General features: G+C 40.4%; 1 protein-coding gene and 1 long non-coding RNA gene across 2 annotated transcripts in view; both read left to right on the forward strand.

Moving 5' to 3' along the window:
- The window catches only part of LOC117501312 (zinc finger transcription factor Trps1-like), a 128,360-nt gene that overhangs the window by 45,548 nt on the left and 60,483 nt on the right, over nt 1–22,329 (forward strand).
- Nucleotides 1,381–18,047, forward strand: LOC117501313. The gene is made up of 3 exons (XR_004558007.1): nt 1,381–1,535; nt 14,680–14,682; nt 18,037–18,047. It is a non-coding gene; the product is annotated as an uncharacterized LOC117501313 (long non-coding RNA).

Genomic DNA, 22,329 nt, shown 5'->3' on the forward strand with positions numbered 1-22,329 from the left:
GTAAGATTGCCTCAGGTACGTGCGTGCGTGGTAGAATACGCCATCTGTGTGTGTGTGTGTGTGTGTGTGTGACTGGAATGCAGAGTGGAGATTTTTAACTTTAATTCCTCAGTGGAAACAAATATTCACCTGCAAACGTAATTTAGCACACGCTCCAGTGCCATGCATACTTTAATGTTAAGGTGAAAGTGAGAGGCATCAGATTTTTTCTTTCCTTCCTGCCAGCCTCTGTCTGTCTCTCTGTGTCTCCTCTGTTTTTTTCCTTCTGTCTATCTCCCCTCTGTGTCCCCATGAGGTTCTCACTCATTTTAAATTCTTTGCCAGACTTTATATCTGAGCTTTTGTGTGTACGGGTGCATTTATGAATGCTGCTCCATTGGCATGATGCCTTTTGTATCCTGAGGTTCCCTTAAGACCATTTCTCTTTTGTTCTCTTCCTCTCTCTTGATCTAGCTGTACAAGAGGAGCTGACACAACACGGCAAAGCTTCAACTTGTTCCAGCCTTGTTTGCTCCAAGAATATATCAACTTGTATTGTGCTGCTGCAGTCCCACATAGCTCGCAGGATACAATCCGAGCTACAGATAGCGCAGCCTGGTGGTGCTGCAAGCTTTGTTTCTCTTCTGTGTCCGCACAGAATAAGTTTTGATGAGACACATAGAAACAAAGAGTTTGGTCCAGTTTTATGTCTGGCGCCTTGTTAAAGTTTTTCTACTACATGTTTGGGCATTGTTCATTTTCCACCAAAGTAATTCAGTTTTCAGTGTGGAGATGTCGTGACTGGACCTCAGACCTTTGATTGGCGGCTTAGGGCATGTTCCATACAGGAAATGTTTGTGCATTTTTACCCAAGGCCATCCAATATGGCCACTGGGTATTGCAAAGGCTTTTCGTCCGTCTGTCTGTCTGTGCTCAACATAAGTCCAGTCCTTTTCAGTCCAGTTCATTTTCATAGAGCAATTTGTGACATTCATGGGACTTAAGTGAATGATGATAAAAAGGTGATAGCATGTCATATCACTGCAGTGCTGTGGGATAGAGAATGTTCTTAATGTCTCTGCAGATGTTTCCCCAGCTCCATTACATTTCATCCGTTTAGCACTTCTGGTTTTACGGCCTAACTCCCCTCGCTTCTTGGGAAGCATATCGACCAGGTTGAAATCGTATGTCCACGAACATCCACACACACACACACACACACACACAGTCAGCCTTGTAAATTAGGTCACGACCCGCTCACTGGAGCCCTTATTTTTGCAGTTCACGTGGTACTCAGGTCTGGTAGCAAGCATGACCATTTATTTACTACGTGGTAGCGGCTGGCTAGGGTGCGCTATAATTACAATCCAAATGGGCCAGCATGTGCTGTGTGTCAGTTAACGCATCCATTTTTTCAATTAAAATGTACCTGCTGTGTACAGCATGGCAGAGCGTTGCAGTGATATGACCTTTTTTAATCATCATTCCCTTGAGTCTCATGAATGTCACAAATTGCTCTATGAAAATTAATGATATGACAACATACACACAATGCAGTGCAACTTACTACACCGTAAAATGACATGAAATATACAATGACATAACTAAAATTCTTTTCTATTACCCATGCATAGAACGGGTAACTCACCTAGTGTATATATATATATATATAGTTTTCCAAGGTTTGGACAGTGTTTGAATCTGTGACCTACCACTATGCATGTTTGTGGAGATAAGAACGGGGGTAATTGTACGTGCAAAAATTAGCTTGCATTCTATTTATATAAAAAATCAATATGGGAAAAAGAATCTACTTAGAATGGGGATGCAGGGATTAAAAACATAATTAGAAGTAGGGACAAAAGGTGAGCGTCCACACTGACTGATTGTGCTGTGAACCATCACTTTAATAACTGAGTAATTTGTGTGTGTGCATGTGGTGTGTGTTTGTGTGCGATGTTACTTAAAGGTACGTCATTGCTGCAGATGTTTGGCTCGTGAGGTTGTATAGACACGAACACCCACACACTGACAGAAACATTCACACAGTCTGGTCCCCTGGTCCCATCTATCCTGTCCTGTTCTGGACCAGGTGCAGGCAAACAATGGGTGTGTGCACGCACGCGCTCCAGTGTATGCTTCCCTCTGCTGCACTCACAGTCATGTGCGTTCTCCGGTTGTTTTTATGATTTTGCTGCATAAATATCCAAGTACGACCTAAAATGTACATACACAGACAGACACACATTAATTTACAGTTTGTTGAAACTGTTTATTGAGTGTGGCCGTGTGTGTGTCGTATGGTTTTGTTTCCCATTTAAAGAAAGCATAGCAACCGGCCTCCTGTGCATTCACAGCATATCAACACAATTACACTGCAGTTATCTTGTCTCTTTGGAAAAATGTTGGACCCAAGTTCCATCTTCATAGAAGAACATTCTTTGGGTGTTTTTTTTAATGTCAGGTCTGATCGGATGCACTTTCAGTCGTACTTTTATTCTTCTGTTTCGGGTTCAGGTCACCGAGATAACTTGACTCATTTTGGAGAGAAATCCTCTCTGAAAGTGGATCTATGTTCATCCTTTGATCTAACACACCTCTCTGATTAAGAGCAACTCTTTGGCTCTTTCTCTCTGAACCACAGAGCTTGGAGTCACAGCTTTAATGTGCGATAAATCCATGCAAATTGTAAACTGTGTTGACAGTAGAAAGTGAATGAATGAATTTTATTTTATATATTCCGTGAGTATACTTTCTGCCCTTAAATGTGCCTTAATATCGATATGCATGATGCATGGAAGACAAACATGCACACTCTCACACCTTGCAAACACATGTGAAAGATTGGCTTTAATTGGCAATTTCCAGACCAACCAGGAAAGACGTGTTGTGTTACATCCAGACCACCGACAGAGGAAGACATGATTTTTTTCGGGGGCGGGGGAGTGCAAGACTCAAGAGGAGTCAGAAGACAAAAAAGATGAGATAGATGGAGAAGAACCCATAGAGATATACAGAGAGACTGAGAGAAAGGGCAGCAGCTGCCAAGCTGTGAGTGGGGTTAAGCATCACCAAATACAGCCTAATAAGGTCTGAATGTGTGGGCGTGCACACACACACACGTACAGACATACTCTCAAACTCTTGGCTTGGCTTCAGAATCAGTGTTTCTGCAGTATGTAACTGTAAGCATTATCTCACTGCCCCCAGAGTCTTCAAAGTTTAGCACTGTTGTGATGCATAATGTTAGCGTTTTCCCACACTGACCTTAAACTACATGATAGCTGAAAGTCACGATGGATTACTGCAGTTTTAACACTTGCAAACCAACATGGCGGTGGGGATCAAACAACTGTCTGGCGCCTATCTGAAAGACAACCTGTGTTAACCATCCTCCCCTCGACCTGAGTCAGGGGACTGTCTGTATATGTCAGTCAGCACACGTTACATGTGTATAAACATTAAATGCAAACATTAGGTTTTTATGGGAAAAATTTCTTTGACATTCATTGAATTCTGTAATCATGACTGAGTAGTCACTGTGAAATCTGGAGCTTAATGTGCTCCAGTGGACAATTCTTCCCAGAGTGGAAGAGATTTTGGATGTTTGAGCACAAAACTGGTCAGACTAAGGGCCCTATCTTCAGTCTGGTTTGAAACACACGTGAGGACCCTATCACTAGTCTGCATAAAGCAAGTTAATTTTGGGCGTATAAGTTTATACGTGTCACGTAAACGTAAGGCTCAATGTGCAAGGGGATGTATTAGTCACTTAATTATTTACAGACCCATTTTGGGCATGACATTAAAGAAACCAACCATGTTATGTCATTGCTTTGAAGACATAGGTGCTGGTGCATTGCTATTTAGCTGACAAAGAAATGATTTGATATTCTAACAAAATTTAATGTGTACTGTTGTTAGCCTTCAGTACAAAATGTCTGTCTTTAGTAACTGTTCAAACCTTTATTTAACCAGGAAAAGCTCTTTTCAAAGAGAGTCCTAACCAAGACAGGCAGCAAAAGAGACAAAGTTAAAACAAACAAAAGAGACAAACAGGATAAAACATACATTGATACTCATGAAACATGTTAAAAATAAGCATCATGTGATCATCTGTTCAAGCATCTACAGACTGATGTTTCAGCCTCCAAGTCTTGTAGTAGTGCTTTAAAAGTGTTTAAAGAGACCAGCTCCTGAAGTTTCAGGTCATTTTGTAAGTTGTTCCAGGTGAAGGACACGGCAAATTTAAAAGCCTTCTTTCCCCGTTCTATTCTGAACTTAGGAACAGACAGCAACAGCAGATCCTGGGAGCGCAGACTATAACTACCTGCGGCTTTTGTGCTGATAAAAATGTGGAGATACGAGGGAAGCAAGCCTAAAATACATTTGTAAATTAAAAGATGCCAGTGGCTTTTTCTTCGAGAACACTGTAGAGTTTGTATTCTTACACCAACCAGTGACAGCACGGTACTTGACTAGGGATGTCCCAGTCCAGTATTGGGTTCATTCAAGGCAATTTTTGATAGACTGCATTTGGATTTTGTTCTGTCTCCGTCCATTTAATCAGCACTGTGCTGATGGTGCTACCGACTACCGCTTCCTCAGCACTGGCTGTGAGCTCATCAGTAGCTTTGCAGTACACCTTTCACAAGCATATTTAAGCTCTGCTTCACTTCAAAAATGCACAAAGTCTATTTTTGTTGGATGGCACATGTAGTACTCTTCATACTGGCCAAACAAACAGACGATTTCCACATGAAAACACAGGTTTGTTATCAGTGTTTTCCTCCTACTAATAGGCACTGTGCAGACTATAGGTTAATAATAATGATATCAATAATATCAATATCCTCCAATCTTTTGGCACTACAATGCTGCACTAAGTGGAATTGATAAGAACCACATAAAAATTCTGCTTGTTTACATTGTTATTTTGTAAAAATAAATCAAATGAACATTAAGGAGCAGCTTGGATTGAAGGTAAATGGTAAATGGACTGCATTTATATAGCGCTTTTCCATCTGCATCAGACGCTCAAAGCGCTTTACAGTTATGCCTCACATTCACCCCGATGGTAGGGTGCTGCCATACAAGGCACTCACTGCACACCGGGAGCAATAGGGGATTAAAGGCCTTGCCCAAGGGTCCTTAGTGGTTTTCCAGTCAGGCGGGGACTTGAACGCATGATCTTCTGGACTCAAGCCCAACACCTTAACCATTAGACCATCACCTCCTCCTCCAAAGGTAGCTTTGTTTTTTCTTAAAGCATAGGAGAGCTGTTGTGTTGCCAATCATATCCACTGTGTTGTCTTTAATTTGTTTACACTGTGCACTGTGCAAGTGCAGACTCTTGGAAAATAGAAGTACTGGATTGGGACTTGGTATCGGCAGAAAAATGACTCGGATCGTGACGTGAATGCAACATCTCCCTGAGCAGAACCCTTTTTTGTCGTCTGCACATTCTGTCTGTTGTTGTGTATTCACGGTCTCAGTGGAAGTGCAGATAAAATCTCATGTTTTATCACATTTCAGCAGGAGCTCGACGTGGGCATTGCTGTTGTAGTTTACTGCCCGTGTTGAATTTTCCTCAATGATTATACATATTCCCCTCATTTTGCGTTAACTCCTCAGTAGATGAATCGGAACAGTACACTTTATTAAGTGTACGTGATGTTCAGTTTTAGCGTGTGCACTTCTCCAAGAAAAAACTCCAACTTGTGACTGATTGCTGTTTGATTTGAGGGTGTCACACTAAAACTCCTCCAGTGTGTGTGCGATGGTCAGAGAGGCTTGCAAATGGAAATGATGCGCCAGTTTCTTCAGGCGATGCGTTTAAAGAGCATTTGTAGGTGCTACGTGTGCTTCTGCTGGTCCCACATAGGCAGAATTGGAGAAACAGCGAGTGAGGGTTGTGCATTTTCTGATGTCGTTAACCATGTTTTCGGCATTGCACCCAATCGCATCAGACACACGGGACTTCTGTTTTGGCACGTCTCAGCATCCGTGTGTTATTTTCCAGTTAAACAAACACAAATGTCACACAGGCTGCAGCCTTCCAAATTGGGCATCAACAATACTGCGTAAGGTCTAAACAAACAACGATCCAACCATTCCAAGCTAAATAATAGCTGTTGAGTCGCGAGCAGGCAGTAAGTGAGGAATGAATGTTGACATCACCGCTTTGCTAAGTAACCTAAGAAGCTGAAATGAAAATTGTCAACTCCCAGCGTATTCAGGCGATTAAATCACGCATGCACACCCACACATACATGGAAAACAAAGTGGACATGTCTCTCTCCGATCCTGCTCCCTCTCTCTCTTTCTCACTGTCTCTCCCGTCTCCCCCGAGGCAGGGGGAGAAAAAAGCAAAGAAGCCTTAAAAAAAAAAGAATAATGGGAAGATGACGAGATGCGGGATAGTTCTCTCTCTCTCTGTCTTTCTCCCTCTCTCTCCCTCCATCTCTGAAGCAAGATTAAAAGCTGATAGGAGATTGCAAAGACATGTTGCACTCCTGTTCTAACACACACACACACACAGGCGGTAACATTAGCTCTTGTATAGCTAGAAGCTCTTGATGTAAAACATATGTTCCTGCCTCGGCTGTGTGTGCCGGTGCGTCTACGGCTGTTTAAACCAACTTTATCGCTCCATCAGTTCAGAGACAAGGAACGATTCATTCAGAGAGGAGGAGGTGGTGGTAGAGGGGTGGAGAGAGGAGGAGTGGCCAAGATGGAGAGTGTGTGTGTGTGTGTGTGAGAGAGAGAGATTGACAGAAGTTCTCCATTACTGCTTCCTGCTGCGAAGCCCCTTTCCCACTTGCACCAAGATCCATGAATCAACTGGCAATTTTTCCATTCAAGCATGATGTTTGGGAAAAGAAGAGCATGTCCGTGATTTAGATAAGTCACTGTCTTTCTGTTTTCCATCATATACGGAAATCGTCAGTGCTTTAAATGGGAAAAGAAAAGTCTACATTACACACCGTAGCATAAGTAGAAATGGACATTGGGCCTCATGTATCAACGTTGCGTACGGCAATATTTGAGCGTATATGGGGTGTACGCCAAAATGGCTGCACTACTTGGCATTTATCAATGTGGTTGTTAACGTACGGTGCGCTGAAAATATACACCAGGTCGAGAGGTGGTGTAAATTATACACCAAAATGAACCAGCACTGGAATCCACATAAAAATGAAAATGATCAACATGATAAACAGTGCCATTATACAAATCAATGCATATGTTAAATAAATAACACTTTCTTGATTATACTACATAATAATTAATACAAATCCCGCTTTTCGAGCACGATCCGTGGCCACAGCGCTGACCGCAAAGAAAGCGCTGCTCGCCTTTTTCTCCAGACTTCGAGCCTGGAGCCAGAGCAGCGCTGAGCTTAACTTTATGTGGTGTGATCATTTTAGACAATGGAATTGATAATTACAACTGTAGTGTTGTCATTCCCTTCGCCCGTGCTGCAATCAGGGTGTCGTCTCCATTCGTTTGTTACAATAAAATAAATAAAGAAATACATTTTAAAAATAAAGAAATCTGAAAAATTAGGCGTGTCTTATTAATTGAGCTAGCAAATATCCACATGTCAAGAATTATTGAGATGTGAAAAGAGAATACAGTGGTCCCTCGCTATAACGCGGTTCACCTTTCGCGGTCTCGCAGTTTCGCAGATTTTTTTAGTCCAATTTTGCATGCTTTTTTTTTTTTACAGTGCATTGTGTTCTGCGTGTCTGTTTATAAGACTCTTCTCGCCCAGAAGAAAAAAGAGTGCCAACAACTACTCATAAGTGTGTTCTTCACTCGGAAAAAGACACCTGCAGCGAGGTTTGACTCAGTGGAAAAAGGCGCGGCGCCAGGACAAAGAGGCGCGATCAGAGGAACTGTGAAATACTGGTCAGTCACTATTAATAATTTCTTATGTGTCCAACCTCATAGGTTGATCGTTAAAATTAAATTTGTTAGTTCTAAAAGCCATCATAATTATTAATAGGAAAACATTCTATTCTTATTTCTCAAACAAATGTTTGGGCCTGAAAACAGGTTGGTCTTATTTCTCTACAAAGGTTTGAACTTTGAGAGTGTTTACACATGAGACAAAAGTGAGAAAATGTTCATGCCTGATTGAGAAAAGTGTATAAAGTGGTTTTACAGGGGTTTTACAGCTTTAAAACGTCTATAATTGTAAAAAATAACGCTGACTACTTCACGGACTTCGCTTATTTCGGGCTATTTTTAGAACGTAACTCCCGTGATAAACGAGGGACCACTGTAACACTTTTTTGATTATACTACAAAACAATTAATACGACGGCCGCTTTTGACGCTCTATTGGCACGCATCGTGATTGGTGGAGTTCTTTTTCTTTGCCGTCTTCCGGCTTCCATGTCGTAAAATGAGGGTGTGTCTGAAGCGGAGTCTGAATATTTATGGGCGTGTTCATTATAATTACGATTGTTTTCACCCGCCGCATTTATCAAGGTCACGTCAGGCGTACGCCGGAAATGGCAGGTGCGCACTGCTTGATACATGTCACGGCAACCTTGGTGTACTTCAAATTTACACCGTAAATTTACGCCACAAGTGTGCAACGTTGATACATGAGGCCCATTGTGACTACTTTTTAGTGCAGTACAGCACATCAGTGTGAGTACTTGACACAGCATGGGTGGAAGTTGGATTGCAAGAAGTGCAGTGACTTCAGTCAAAGCACGCCCATGGCATTGTTCAACACACAGCATATGAAATGTGTGAACTCAACTTGATACAGTCAGAAATCTGAATAAACCTCAGAGGGGGGTGCCTGGTCTCCACCATTCCTGGGTCATTTGTTTTCTGTAAATATAACTAATTCCATGTGGGAAAGTGGTTTTAGTCAAGCGGTTTCCCAAATGCATGGACACACAATATGTTTTTATTGATACTTATTGATGATTTCATTTCTACAGTTGTGTGACCATCCTTTTTTCAGCTGTAGAACAATATTTATTTCAATTTCTTTAGTTTACATAGCACCAAATCACAACAAAGCTGCCTCAAGGTGCCTCACACAAGTAAGGTCTAACCTTACCAACCCCTAGAGCAAGTACACAGGCGACAGAGGAAAAACTCCCTCTGATGATACTGAGGAAGAAACCTCAAGCTGTCAACTTGCCAACAATAGCTGTGACAACTGTTTCCTCACTTCACACTGGAATTCCTGGTGATTTCTGTGTGTGATCCTCTCTCCTCAAATTATCGCTGCTTACAAATTTGACACAGGCCCTTACTCTCTAAAAATTCATTGTACTTCATATGGGCAAATACCATTCGGAGACATGTTCAGAGGATGTTTGTTTGTTTTCCACATAAATTGTTTCATTCACAGCACCTATCAAGAACATAAATACACAATACACATAACAAAGTGCTTGCAGTGTCATAAACAAGTATTTGTTATTACACTAATGGTGTGGTTTGTAGTGAGAGCTCTGTTTTTCATGAGCTTATCTTTGAATGTTGCCAAGGATTTTCCCTAAAATTGTTAAAATGCAAATTTTACCTGCACATTATTCTTAAAGGACATTTCGTACCAAAATCATAACAGTTTAGATTTAGGCTGCTAGTGACCGTCCGATGATACACCGGGATTACTTTGTGTACTTCCGTGACCAGTTTTAAGCATTCCGTTATACAGCATTCACAACAAAAAGTTGCATAGACTGCTGAAAACAAAGTACTTGTACTTTTTCTGAGTGTTTCTGACAGCGTTTACGTAGCTTTGAGGAAAACATCCCAGCACACACGCTTGAGTGGAATGTAGCTGCTAACGTTATGAACAGAGCCACAGATTAATTCCAAGGTTTACATAAGTGTGATGTCGGGTTATGAGGACTCTGTTTTAAGTGATAACTGTTCATTTTGATGCAACAATTGTAAATGGAGCAACCGCTCCCCACTGTGAGAAGATGCAGTGCACGTACATAGCTGTTAGTCATGAACACAGCCTGTTAAAAACAATTTCTGCTAGACACATAGCTTTGTGCATGCTTATAAGTGTTGTCATCAATATAACTGTGAAAAATATAAAAAATACATCTGTCTGATCAGACAGCCTGAAAATCAGATGAGAGATGCACATGCGCATGCACATTAAAACAGCGTGCTGCTCCACACACGGCAATATCCAAAATCTGACAGACTCTGTCAAAGTAAAATAAAAATAAAAGTAAAGACTACCAGCTCCACTGACAAGAAGAAAATACAAAGGGGGGAAAAACTGACCCACTTGTAGAATGATTTCCAAGATTAAATATGTAAAGTCCACTCCAGCAAAGAAGACGTCACGCATGGATCGAGCACGCGATTGCCAGCCAGAGAAATACAGTCATGAATACTTTGATGTTGTGTTACTAACTGGGACGTTAAATAACGTGTGACGTGTCCTTTAATGCATGACATTGTTAATCTTTGTGAAGAGTATTAACTTTTTACCTTAACTGCCATCCTTGCTTAACAGAAGTGCTTAAGTATGAAATAGAGAAGTATATTAAGTTCACCATTGTATGTACTTGGCAGCCAGTTGCTAACAGGCTATCCCCCCATCTTTTTTAACATTGACTTCAAGAGTATTGTAAGAGTTTGAACTCCCCACTCACAGGATCAGCCACCACTGAGTGACATTGCATTATCTTTTGACCTCTGTACTCTACTGATGCCAACACAAACTTTTTCACGTTCTGCCGTGTCTTCAGCTTTGTAAATCCTCTGTGCTAGCTGTCAGTAGCCCTATATTTGAATGTTCCAGAAAAAAACCTTGCACACAATCATTCTTTCTGCAATCTGTTTCATGTTTGCCTTCTCCCATAATGCTGTCCAGGGAATAAGCATGAACACTGCATGACGAGAGTTCATCAGTGGAAGGGGCCAAAGCCAAACTTTTAGCTAAACTACAACTGTCTCTCTTATAAATCTGTCTTTTAGTTAGTTTGATCCATGATGAAATATAAGTTGAGCTAAATTGTTTCTGTTTTAATTTGATTTCCAATCAGAAGTTTAGTAAAAATAATAATAAGATACACATCATCTCTATTTAAAGTCTAGGAGAAACTTAATTTCATTTATGCATTTTCATGCAAAAAAAAACCAAAGATTTTTCTCTGAGTTCTTGTGCGACCTGTTTTTGTGTAAATAAAATGCAGAGCGATGTGAAATTGAAGCGGTGAAACAAATATGTCAATAATATTTTGTTAAACCTTTTGATAGGATCCTTGGCCTCAGAGAGCCAAATAATAGAAAACAAATAGATTTACTTGATAAAGGTTTCTTCTTGCCGCCAGTCGTTCTACCAGACTGAACTCATCTACATTTAGATTTAGCAGCCAATGTGTGTGGTCATCCGTGCCTTTGATTTAAAGTCTGTGCATGTTCTGTGTGTGTGTGTGTGTGTGTGTGTGTGTGTGTGTGTGTGTGTGAGTGCGCATGTGTGTGAGCTTTATTGACCAGCAGATGAAGGCTGTGTGTATGCATGTGATGAGAAGCAGGCATCCACATGGACTTATGGGAAATAAAATCCTTTTATTTATTTATATGATTTGATTAAATGGCATTTGTTTCTGTCTCTTGGTGTGTGTGTGTGTGTGTGTGTGTTGTGTTGTGTTGTGTATTTAATGACAAATAAAATAGAGGGATCAGAGCAATCAGGTTTGAATGATTACTATGGGAATGAGGGAGAGAGGAAGAAAAAGACATGAAAGAAGAGAGAAGATGGGAGAAAAGCAAGAAACCGTCATGTTACACAATCAAATATTTTTGCCTGTTGTTGATAATGTCTGGTGGTCACTTTCTTTTTCTTTGTCCTGCTGTCTTTTCACAGTTTGTGGGCCCTATCTGGACTATCTATGGCACATGGTCTAAAGCAGATGTAGGCATGAAGGGCCAAGACGGTGCAGGATTTCCTTACTCCTGATCACCTCAGCAGGCGACTCACAGATGATTAAGACTTTAATTTCAGGGCAGGAGCTCTTTAGTAAACTACCTGCTGAGGTGATCAGTTGCAAGGAAATCCTGCACCGTCTTGGCACTTCATGGTGCGTTATTACCCACTTGTGGTCGAAAGCATATGGTGCATTTGGGGTGTTTCCAGCTCTACTTTGATATTTGCAGTGTGTGCAGTCTGAGTGCAAAGTAGGGTGCAGGGTGTCTTTTAATTAGTCCGTACTGTGTTTTTGGTATAACATGATTTCTTTTTCTTTTTTTTTCTTGTTCTTTTTTATATTATTATATTAGTGATAAGAATGGAGAAGTGGGGTACAATTAGTTAAACCTAACAGGTAACGTTAGCTTATCTAGCTGGCTGCGGCACCATTTATCATAGCTAACAATATAGTTGGTTCTGTTCTGTTTGGGAAGCTAACGTTAATACACACTTTTGTTTACATTTGTTGTTATATGTATTTGTTAATACCGTTATTGTAGGGTTAAACTACGCTATTGTACTTTATACGCTAGTTGCCGGCTTTGTTTAACCTTGTTGGCTAGCAAGATACGGTTGGCTTATTAACAGCTAATTTAACGGTAGCTCATCTAACTATAGTTAGCTTATTTTCGTGATTTACATTTTTATTTTACATGGTGTAGATTTTTAATTATTATTCAGTTTATGGGTTCTTTAATAGATATCAACATATAGTATGTAAGTTTCCATTAGTAAGCTAGCAGTGTGAACTTTAGATAGATACCTAATGCATAGTACATAATAGCTTCTATTTCTATAATAAAATAACCATATTTATAGCTTAGCCTACTAGCTATAATTTAATTTTACTACTAGTCTACAAACTAGGTATACACATACTACAATATTCTCCTGTATGAATATATAGGTTTTATAAGCTAACTCCTGTAATATTATGTAATAACTATATTTCTTGTATATGTTATTTATTACCCTTATTGTGTAAATATCACTTACATGCATGATGTCCATTTTCTTGAGCCGCTTGGGTGGGTAGGGAGAGTTCCAATGGGATAAAAAAGCTTTTCAACCTACCATCCCTGGTTCTCAAGACCAGGCACCTAAGTGGCTCTACTCTGCTCTGTTCTACTTTTCTATTCTACTCAGCTTTTTTTTTTTTTTTTTAGATATTTAGATATAAAAAAAAACCCTTCATCAGATGTCTGATGAAGGGCAAGGCCCGAAACGTCACTTTGGTGCTTCATTAAAGGTTTGTTTGGGAGCTAACTGGCTGTGCGGATCTTCCTTTTGTTTTTTGTGTTATTTTTTGATCCTGCACGCCAATATGGATTGTGATGTGCGTGTCATCTTATTTTTTAGATATTTAGATATACCTTAGTATACAGTATAGTTCTACCTTAGAATTGGAATGTATTATAGAAGACATACCTTACTGAATTTTCATGAAATGAATCTGATTCCCTTGAAGATGCATGTATGCCAGCGTCTGGCTCATTGCTGTTTATATAGTTGTTGGACTCACGAGTGAGCGGTTTTCTGGCTGTGTGTGTGTGTGTGTGTGTGTGTGTGTGTGTGTGTGTGTGTGTGTGTGTGTGTGTGTGTGTGTGTGTGTGTGTGTGTGTGTGTGTGTGTGTGTGTAAAGTCTCAAAGTGCATGAGCAGGAGTGTTATTCCCCTCCCTCCCCCCAATAAAGGCTTTAAAATATCTTAGACTTACTGATATTCTGAACCCACCTTTGAATATGCAGAAAATATTATGCTTTACTTGTCCTGTATACACGAAACACTTCAAGAGAATGTGTTGTGTAAAAATGTGGGTCAAACTACAGTAAAAAAAACGTTTAGGTTTTTTTTTTTTTTTTTTTTTAACAGTGAAGTTTGTAATAGTATGACATGCTAATGCTTAGCCCTGTGTTCACAAATAGTGTACATTCCTCATGATCAAGCCTATTCAAAGCATACCTGAATATCACACTGTGTAAATATCTGAAAACTTGTCCCCCCAGTAGCAATGGACAGGCATTGCAACAGACCGTATCTTATTTTTTTAAACAAAACATCCATAGATGCACAAATGAACACTATTATATTTAGTATTTGTGTTGTGTGGGCCGCCAGAAGAGGATGTACTGCTGGCCCACCACCAAAGGGCGCCCTGCCTGAAGTGCGGGCTTCAGGCACGAGAGGGCGCTGCCGCCACGGACACAGCCGGGAGTGACAGCTGTCACTCATTAATTCCTGACAGTTGTCACACATTCTTCATCATCGCACTCCATAAAGACCAGACGTCATCTCCACCTCATCGCCGAGATATCATACTTCATTGGAGGTAATACTCTCAGCCTTTTTGTGAGATTTATAAATCTGTTATTGTGAGTGTTTGCAGGAGAACCGGTCGTTTTTGCGGAGGCTGTGCAAGACGGCGCTCCTTTTCATCTGAGACCGCTGCAACGTGTTGAGTGAGAGGTGGAGGTGGCATTCCCACCGCTGTTGTTACTGGGTGTACACACACCCACACTTGACTGTCTTTGTTCTTCACCAGCAGTACCAGATCCGACAGTCGGGGACGGTGATCACCTGGGAATTCGGGACTTGGCGGCTCCAGTATTCACCAGGTTCTGTGGGGGCGGAAATCGTGTGGTTCCGGCTCTTCTCAGGACAGACGTCTTCTATCCTTGAGCCTGCCCACACGTCACCTTTGTAATTTGACTGTAATTATATTCTGAGATTGTCTGTATGTTCGTTGTGCACGTTTCACAACATTAAATTGTTACCTTTTGGCTCATCTATTGACCGTTCATTTGCGCCCCCTGTTGTGGGTCCGTGTCACTACACTTTCACAACAATTTGAATGACATAGATGCTGAATGTGAAAATGGCAACTGTGCTGGCTGTAAACTAGTACATTGCGCTGTGCACTGCTTTTTGGTAAGTGAAAGATAGGGCCCTCTGACTGCTTCTTTGTCCTTCTCTCATCTTTCTCCCTAAAAATGTCAGCAATAACGGTGTTCTTTCTTTCTTTCTTTCTTGTTTTTGCATTTATATGAATAAAAGCAGTCATGTTCATTAACAGTTTCCTGCTCTGTTAATGGCATGATGAGTGTGACTGCACCTTGGACTTACTTCATTATGTACATACGTTTGTGCAGGTTTTTCCTCAGATTTTTTTAATTTAAATTAATGAGTGCACAGTAAAGGGCCGGCTTAAAGATAGCTGATGTCGAAACAATAATCAGTGATGTTCTTGTGCTTCAAAGTGCTGCTTCTGTGGAAAAGGTCAGAAAAAGGTTGTTCCTGTTACAAAAACATTACAGTAGTTGTATAAATGACTTCCATAATGTTTGAACTGAGATGTTCTTACGGGTAAGGATTCTTTAGTCTCTGAACTGTAAAATGAAACAACTAATACAGTACTGTGCAAAAGTTTAAAGCATCTTTTTGTCCCTGAAATCTTTGAAAATCTGCTTTAAAAAAGTAATTTTCGACAATAAACGTAAAATGTGTGACCAATTTTCACCTTTAGCAATGTGTACTTTTTTAAAGTGATAAATCTGCATATGTACTTTTATATACTACCTGCAGTTCTGAATGTGGGTACTTTATCAGTTTGGTGTGTGTGTGTTGTGCTTCTAATTACATTTTCATTTGGCGCAGAAAAGCCAGCAAAAACCACATTGTTATCAAAATTCTAGGCTTGTTAAAACTTTTACACAGTGCTGTGTCTATTTAAGAATCACATCTGTCAGCTTTTTGGGTGCCAGTAATAATATTTGTGACAAAAGTGTTAATGTCTTTATTTGACTTTCATGAAATCAGATGCAGACTTTTTATTTATTTATTTATTTATTTATTTATTTATTTTTTACCCTATAATTTGGCCATGCACCAGTGTTGTTGTGTTACTTTGTGACACACAACTTGATGGCATCTTTTGTTTTATTTGTGCCGAAACACATGCACCTCGTGCACATCACATGCATAGGTATAGTTGTGTATTTACAATACATGAATTTGCAGAAAACTCCCGCCAAATGCTGCTGCGAGTTAATAATCGTGAGAGGAAACCATTTGCATTGTACTTAATAAAAACACAATTATGATCAGTGTAAAGGAATAGCAACCTCCCCAGAGAACTAGACCTGCCGTGTTCCTGCGTGATTTTCCAAAAACAACTGTGGCATCTGTTTGTTTTGGTTGACTTTATTCATTAGGATAATTTTTACGTTGGATGCGTATCTGATAAGGCTTTTTATATGATAACTCAAATGATTTAGAAATGTGGCTCCCCAGAGCAACTGAACTGCCTTCTCCTGCCAGTGCAGCGTGCACATGTTTTGGTTTGTGCACGGCACAGTGCGCACGTAATCACTCTAACTTACAGAGGATGCAGTGTTTGGTTGCACAGTGTGTGTATCTGTTTACTGTAAACTGGTTTACAACCTGCAGTTTTCGAACACAGTGCGGGCAGAGGGAAGTGTGCGCGTGTGCGTGTGAGTGCATGCGCACTTTTAAGTCAAAACGAACCTAAAATGAGGAGTGTCGACATATGTTCCAGTACAGATTCCAACCTCATAAATCACATCAAGTAGTGTTCACCAGTCAGTCTCTCTCTCTCTCTCTCTCTCTCTCTCTCTCTCTCTCTCTCTCTCTCTCTCTCTCTCTCTCTCTCTCTTTCTCAGTAGTTACATGCTGTTCTTCTTCTGCCAACAGGGAGATTTGTGTTCTGTGTCTCTGTCATGTAGGATTAGAGAAGAGACAGAGAATAGAAATAAGGAAGGAGTGGGAGAACAAGGAGGAAATAGAAAGAGGAATAAAAGACAGAGGGTGCGTGAGGAAAAATGTATTTTTCATTTTTCTTGGCAGTGTGTGTGCTCTCTCTCTTTTGGCCATCCTTCTTCGCCATCGCCGTGCTTCTTGCTCGCTGTGGCTGTGTTATCGGTGCCTGCACGTCCTGATGTTATCCAGATGTGCAGCGACAGTGGGCTGTAAAAGGCTTACTGTCATAACTTCGTTGCCCACTGGATGTGTGTGTGCGTGCATGCAGCTTGTGTGTGTGTGGGTACTTCTTGTCTTCATCCGTACACTTTATTACCAAGCTGATGGCACGCCAGCGTCTGCACACAAGAGTCCGATTCCTGCTGCGTAGCTGGTCCCAGTGCATAGTTACACACTGTTGTCTCCATCTGTGTCCAGGAGGTCCAGCTCCTGGCCCATGTGTTCCAGCTCCTGGCCCATGTGGTCACCTGCATTGCCAGATTTATTAGATCTTGCAGCAAAGTGGAACCAAGCCTTTGTCTCATAGAAGAGGCTTTATAAAGAGGAGAGTAAACAGAGCTTTGATTCAAAATGAGACACCTTTGATGAATGAAACAATAATGTTAAGTTAAATGATGCCAAAACTTTGTTTTGGTTTCACATAGTCATGTGCGCCCACAGCCTGCATTGCTGGCAATACCAGTGTTAATTTCCTTCCCTTTAGAATTCATTACACATTGTTTTTGGTCCTGTGTGTCTGTTCATCCATCTGTAAATAAAATATCTCGAAGAGTCCTGATCCGATTTGGGCCAAACTTGGTGGAAGTTAAAAGTCAACTTCACAGGCCATTGTCAGAAGTTGGGTCCAGTACATAAGTGGGGGGCATCCAGAATGGATGTATTGATTAATTGGTTAAAGATACACCCGTGGCTGCCATTTAGCACTAACACGACATCATATTTTGCCTCGCTATTGGTCACATGTCCTGTGATCTTCATTCACCTTGAAAAGTCAAACTCATTTGGAATGGCTACTTAGAAGAATTTGTTAGAGAAAACACCTGGGGTTACTGTTGAACATTATATAATGGCTGAGTGGATCCTTGTCATTTGATTGGTGCTCTGTATGTCACGTGACATGGATTGTTTGTTCCATTTGTGTTGCGTTGCATTTAGAGTGCAATTTGGTTCCATTTAGCGTGCAAATTTGGTTCCATACATTTGGTACCATTGTACTCTGCGTACACACGCACGTGCGCACACACACAAAACAAATCCACTGCACTGTAAGCCGTCTGGAGGCATGAAGAGCTGTTAGAAGGAAGTTAGAATGAAAAGCTGGACTAATTTTTTTCGCTGCACTGAGGAAGTACAGTCTTTTTTTTTTTTTTTTTTTTTGGAAGTACATGAAGTTGGTGCACGGCATCTCGGACAACATCGTCAGAATTATTTATGGGCTCAGATTTAGCATTTGTGTTGGATTGTTGATGTCAGAGCAGCAGTGATGCACCACAGCTGGACAAATTTCTGATGTGATTTTTCGCTGGAGTGAGGAAGTACACAAACTCGTTTTCTTTTCTTTTTTTTTGTTTTTTTGTTTTTTGTTTTTTTGTTTTTTTGGAAGTACACAAAGCCAGTGCAGTGCACACCAAAATGTAAGACCCTTTTCTGTTGTTTATAAATGAATGTAATATCAAATGACAAGAATCTATTTTAGCCGTTATATAAAACAAATAATGAATGTTTTTACATTCTTTCAATTTTTATTTAATTTGGTGAAAGCTGGAAATTACGAATGGTATGTTCCAGCTTTCACCTCATGAAATATTCGTACCATTGAACTCATAAACATTCATTATTTGTATACTAATGCATAGTCATATATCACCTTTCAATGAGTCACATGCCATTAAGTTGTCCTGAAAAGTCAAACTTAAGGTCACAGCTATTTACAGTTTGAGTCAAACAGATAAGCTGTGGTCATATTAGTTAATACCTTTGTGGTTATATTAGTTAATGCCTCTGTGGTCATATTAGTTAATAACTCTGTGGAACTTTAAGAACGAAATAGAGAATTTCACAAGAACATCCTGCAAAATTGTTTTTAGCTTTTCAGTAATTCATTGTTGATAATACAAGAAAAACCAAAATACATGCTGCATTTTTCTCAGGTTTTTTTGTGTTGCAGAAATCAGACAGCTCTTACCACAGACAGGGAGAGCAAAGGCAAGATGTTCAACTTATTTTCGTTTTGACTGGCATATTTTGCTGGATGACTGCTTATTTTTCTGACTAAAATCACTCCATGTTGGTCTTCACACACTGGTTTTCCATCTAAATAACTGTTTCTCATCTGAGTCTTGTAGCACCAGTCGTAATTTTTGTTTGACACCACCCTCCCACCCCCTGCCTCTCACACACACATACACACCACCACCAATTAAATTCTGGTATAAATTATGAATATTCACATGGACAGCATCATTGAATTCTGTGGCTTTCTGCTGCTTTGGTATGTTGTTAAATGCATAGCTTTTTGTTTCTGTGGAGTTGGGCCCGTCACTGTCAATGCGAGGCTGTGGTGACAGGCTGACGTCAGTATGACTGGAATATTCCAGTTCAACAGTTAATCAAGCTTCTAACACTGAGTCCTAAATCAAACTTCTCAAAGTTGAAACACTAAGTTTCAGGGAAAAAACTGTGTTTGTCAAATGCGATATTTCCATGAGGAACTGAACCCAGGATGTTTGAGCCATAGGCAGTAATGTGGCGGTTGTAACATTAAGTAGACAAACCCACATGGTTGAAGAAGTGTAATCTGGGTCTATCGGGACAGGGACAGGTCAGGTACTGTTCAGGTGGCTCTGTAAAATTGTATTTGTGCTTCCAGTGTACACGCTGGGGTTTGATTCCACGTGTGCTCTGTGTCCTCGGACAAGACACCCTGTCTGATTTGTACCAGTCCACCCAATCAAAAATGGGTACTCAGACTGGCTTGGGAAGTCACCTGCAATGGACTGGCATCCTGCTCGGTGGGTGTCGTAGACTCTCACCCACTTCATGTTGTGGAATATGGCACCAGGACCAGTGGCCGTCAGAATGTATAATTTACTCAGGACTTACTGGTGCCACAAGCTAACAATAAATGCTGATGGTCTTTGAATTACAGACATACAATTACATGGTTCATGGTGGTGCATTTGCCTCACAGCAAGAAGGTCCATGGTTCAAAGGCCACCTGTGCCCCAATCTCCAAGTCCATCTAGAGTCGCATCAGAAGAAGAAAGTACTTTGTAGGCCCTAAGGCCCATTGGTGCCAGTACTTATTTCAGGATTCCGTAGTGTGGAGAAGGTGAGAGTCTACGACTCCCCCTGGATGGAACACCAGTCTGCTGTGGGTTACTTCCCCTTTACAGCTGGGTGGTTTGAGACAATGCAGATGAAGCTTCTTGTCCAAGGACACAGACAGTCACCATAACTGATAATTAAACTCAGATTTATAAGTTGCCCAGCTTCTTATCCATTGAGCTACCTGCTGTGCTGTTGCATCAGGAAGCAGCATAAAACTTGCACCAAATCAGCATGTGAATATATACGAGATACACTGTGGTGACCGTGAGCAAAATGTGAGCAGTCAAAAGAATCACAAACAAATAGATTAACATTCATTTTCTATACCTGCATACTTCAATCAACGGTCATGGTGGTATCCCTGCAGTGATATTGCAAGAGGCAGAGTACACCCTGGACAGTAGGGTTATGACAGATCTCAAATTTATTAGCCTGGGGTTATAAATTATGAACTTTTACGTAAAACTCACAAAAATGACTTTGGTTTTGCCAGACCTTGAAAAACCTCCCGCACCTAAAACAGTTTCATATTTCACATTAAAACACCTAGCGGCTCAAACACTCTTTATTATAACATGTCAGTTTTACATACAATACACATGAGGAATACATGAAAATGAGTACATATAACATTTGTCGTGTTTTTAATAGTGTTTCAGATTTGTGTATTAGTGTTAATAAATTTGCTGCTAAGATATTTGTCTGTTTTGCAAGTAGAACAAACCTCCTCCATCAACCTTACAGCTCTCTCAGCTACTATGAGTAGAGAAGCATTTCACAGCTTTGGGACACTTAAGTTTGGATATTGATGACAGCAGGACTTCATAATCTGTCTCTGAATAGTGTTGGTTAGAAAACCAGGCCCGCGACGATGTAGTTGCAATGAAATCGCAAGTTACCCTCAGCTGTTCTCGCCACTTTGCAAGAAGGAAAAATGCAGTAAGTGCTAAAATTCCTCGCGAGTTCCACCTGGCACTGTGAAGTGATGGCAGCTTGTGCCATTTGATGTGAGGCCATTTTTCCTCCATTTTGTAAAACTTGTATGCTTCACAAAGCTCAAAAAGGAATTTAAAATCATGTCTCCAGCCAAGGTTCTCATATTCTGGTATCACTTCTGTGCCCATGTATGCAAGTTGCAAATCATCATACTGTTCCAAAATCTCATCAATAAACTCATAGTTAATGTTAGGTGACCGTGACTGTATAGGAAAAAAGAAGTCCAACACATGTCGCAGAACAAGATCAAGAATGTGGTGCTGGCAGCCGATGTATTGAGGTTCATCGAATCCCTTGTGTCGAAATGTTCTCTGAAGCCTGGCTACAACACAATTTTTGTGACCAGTATTGACTGCTGTTGTGTCAGAGATGATCATCTGAATACTGTTCCATGCATTGTACTCATCAGCAGGTCCTATCTTGGTATATAGATGTCTGCAGTGGTTCTACTGTCACAAGCCAAAATGCCAAGTTGTAATGTTCTTCTGTCATTTTTCAAGTACACAACTTGATACTCCTTATTGTCAATTTTCTTACCATCAAAATGCAAACAAAATTTCTCTTCAGAGATCAGTTCCATGAGGCGGTTCTTAACTTGTTCTGCATCTCTGATTGTTCGATGCCAGACAACAGACTGTGATGGTGTTGGGACACTAACTCCATCTTCAGCCAGACTTTGAAGCACCTGTGACGCTTTTCTGGTTGACAAAGAGTGTTTAGACACCAGTTTGGCAGCAGACTTTGTTGAGTGGCATGTTCATGTTTATCTATAAATGGACTGCATTTATATAAATGGTCAATGGACTGCATTTATATAGCGCTTTTCCATCTGCATCAGATGCTCAAAGCACTTTACAATTATGCCTCACATTCACCCCAATGTCAGGGTGCTGCCATACAAGGTGCTCACTACACACCGGGAGCAATAGGGCATTAAAGGCCTTGCCCAAGGGCCCTTAGTGATTTTCCAGTAAGGTGGGGATTTGAAACCATGATCTTCTGGACTCCCCCATCATCTATTTTACATGTATTTTTTATTTCTTTTAATTATTGTTTAATAATATATTTTAGCAATTTGTATATATTTTCTTGTTATTTCTTGATACTTGTTAATTATTTTCTTGTTACGTTATTTTTAAATAGTATTGTGTAAACTCGTGTATTTTTAAAAGTGATGTGGTGCTAGGTGCGGGACGTTTTTTCATGATCCAATGAAATAAACTTCAAAAAAGTGATCTATTGGTAAAAGTCCATCAAATGCAACATCAGCAAAAT

The sequence above is a fragment of the Thalassophryne amazonica genome, chromosome 20, assembly GCF_902500255.1.
Source record: "Thalassophryne amazonica chromosome 20, fThaAma1.1, whole genome shotgun sequence".
NCBI classification, from domain to species: domain Eukaryota; kingdom Metazoa; phylum Chordata; class Actinopteri; order Batrachoidiformes; family Batrachoididae; genus Thalassophryne; species Thalassophryne amazonica.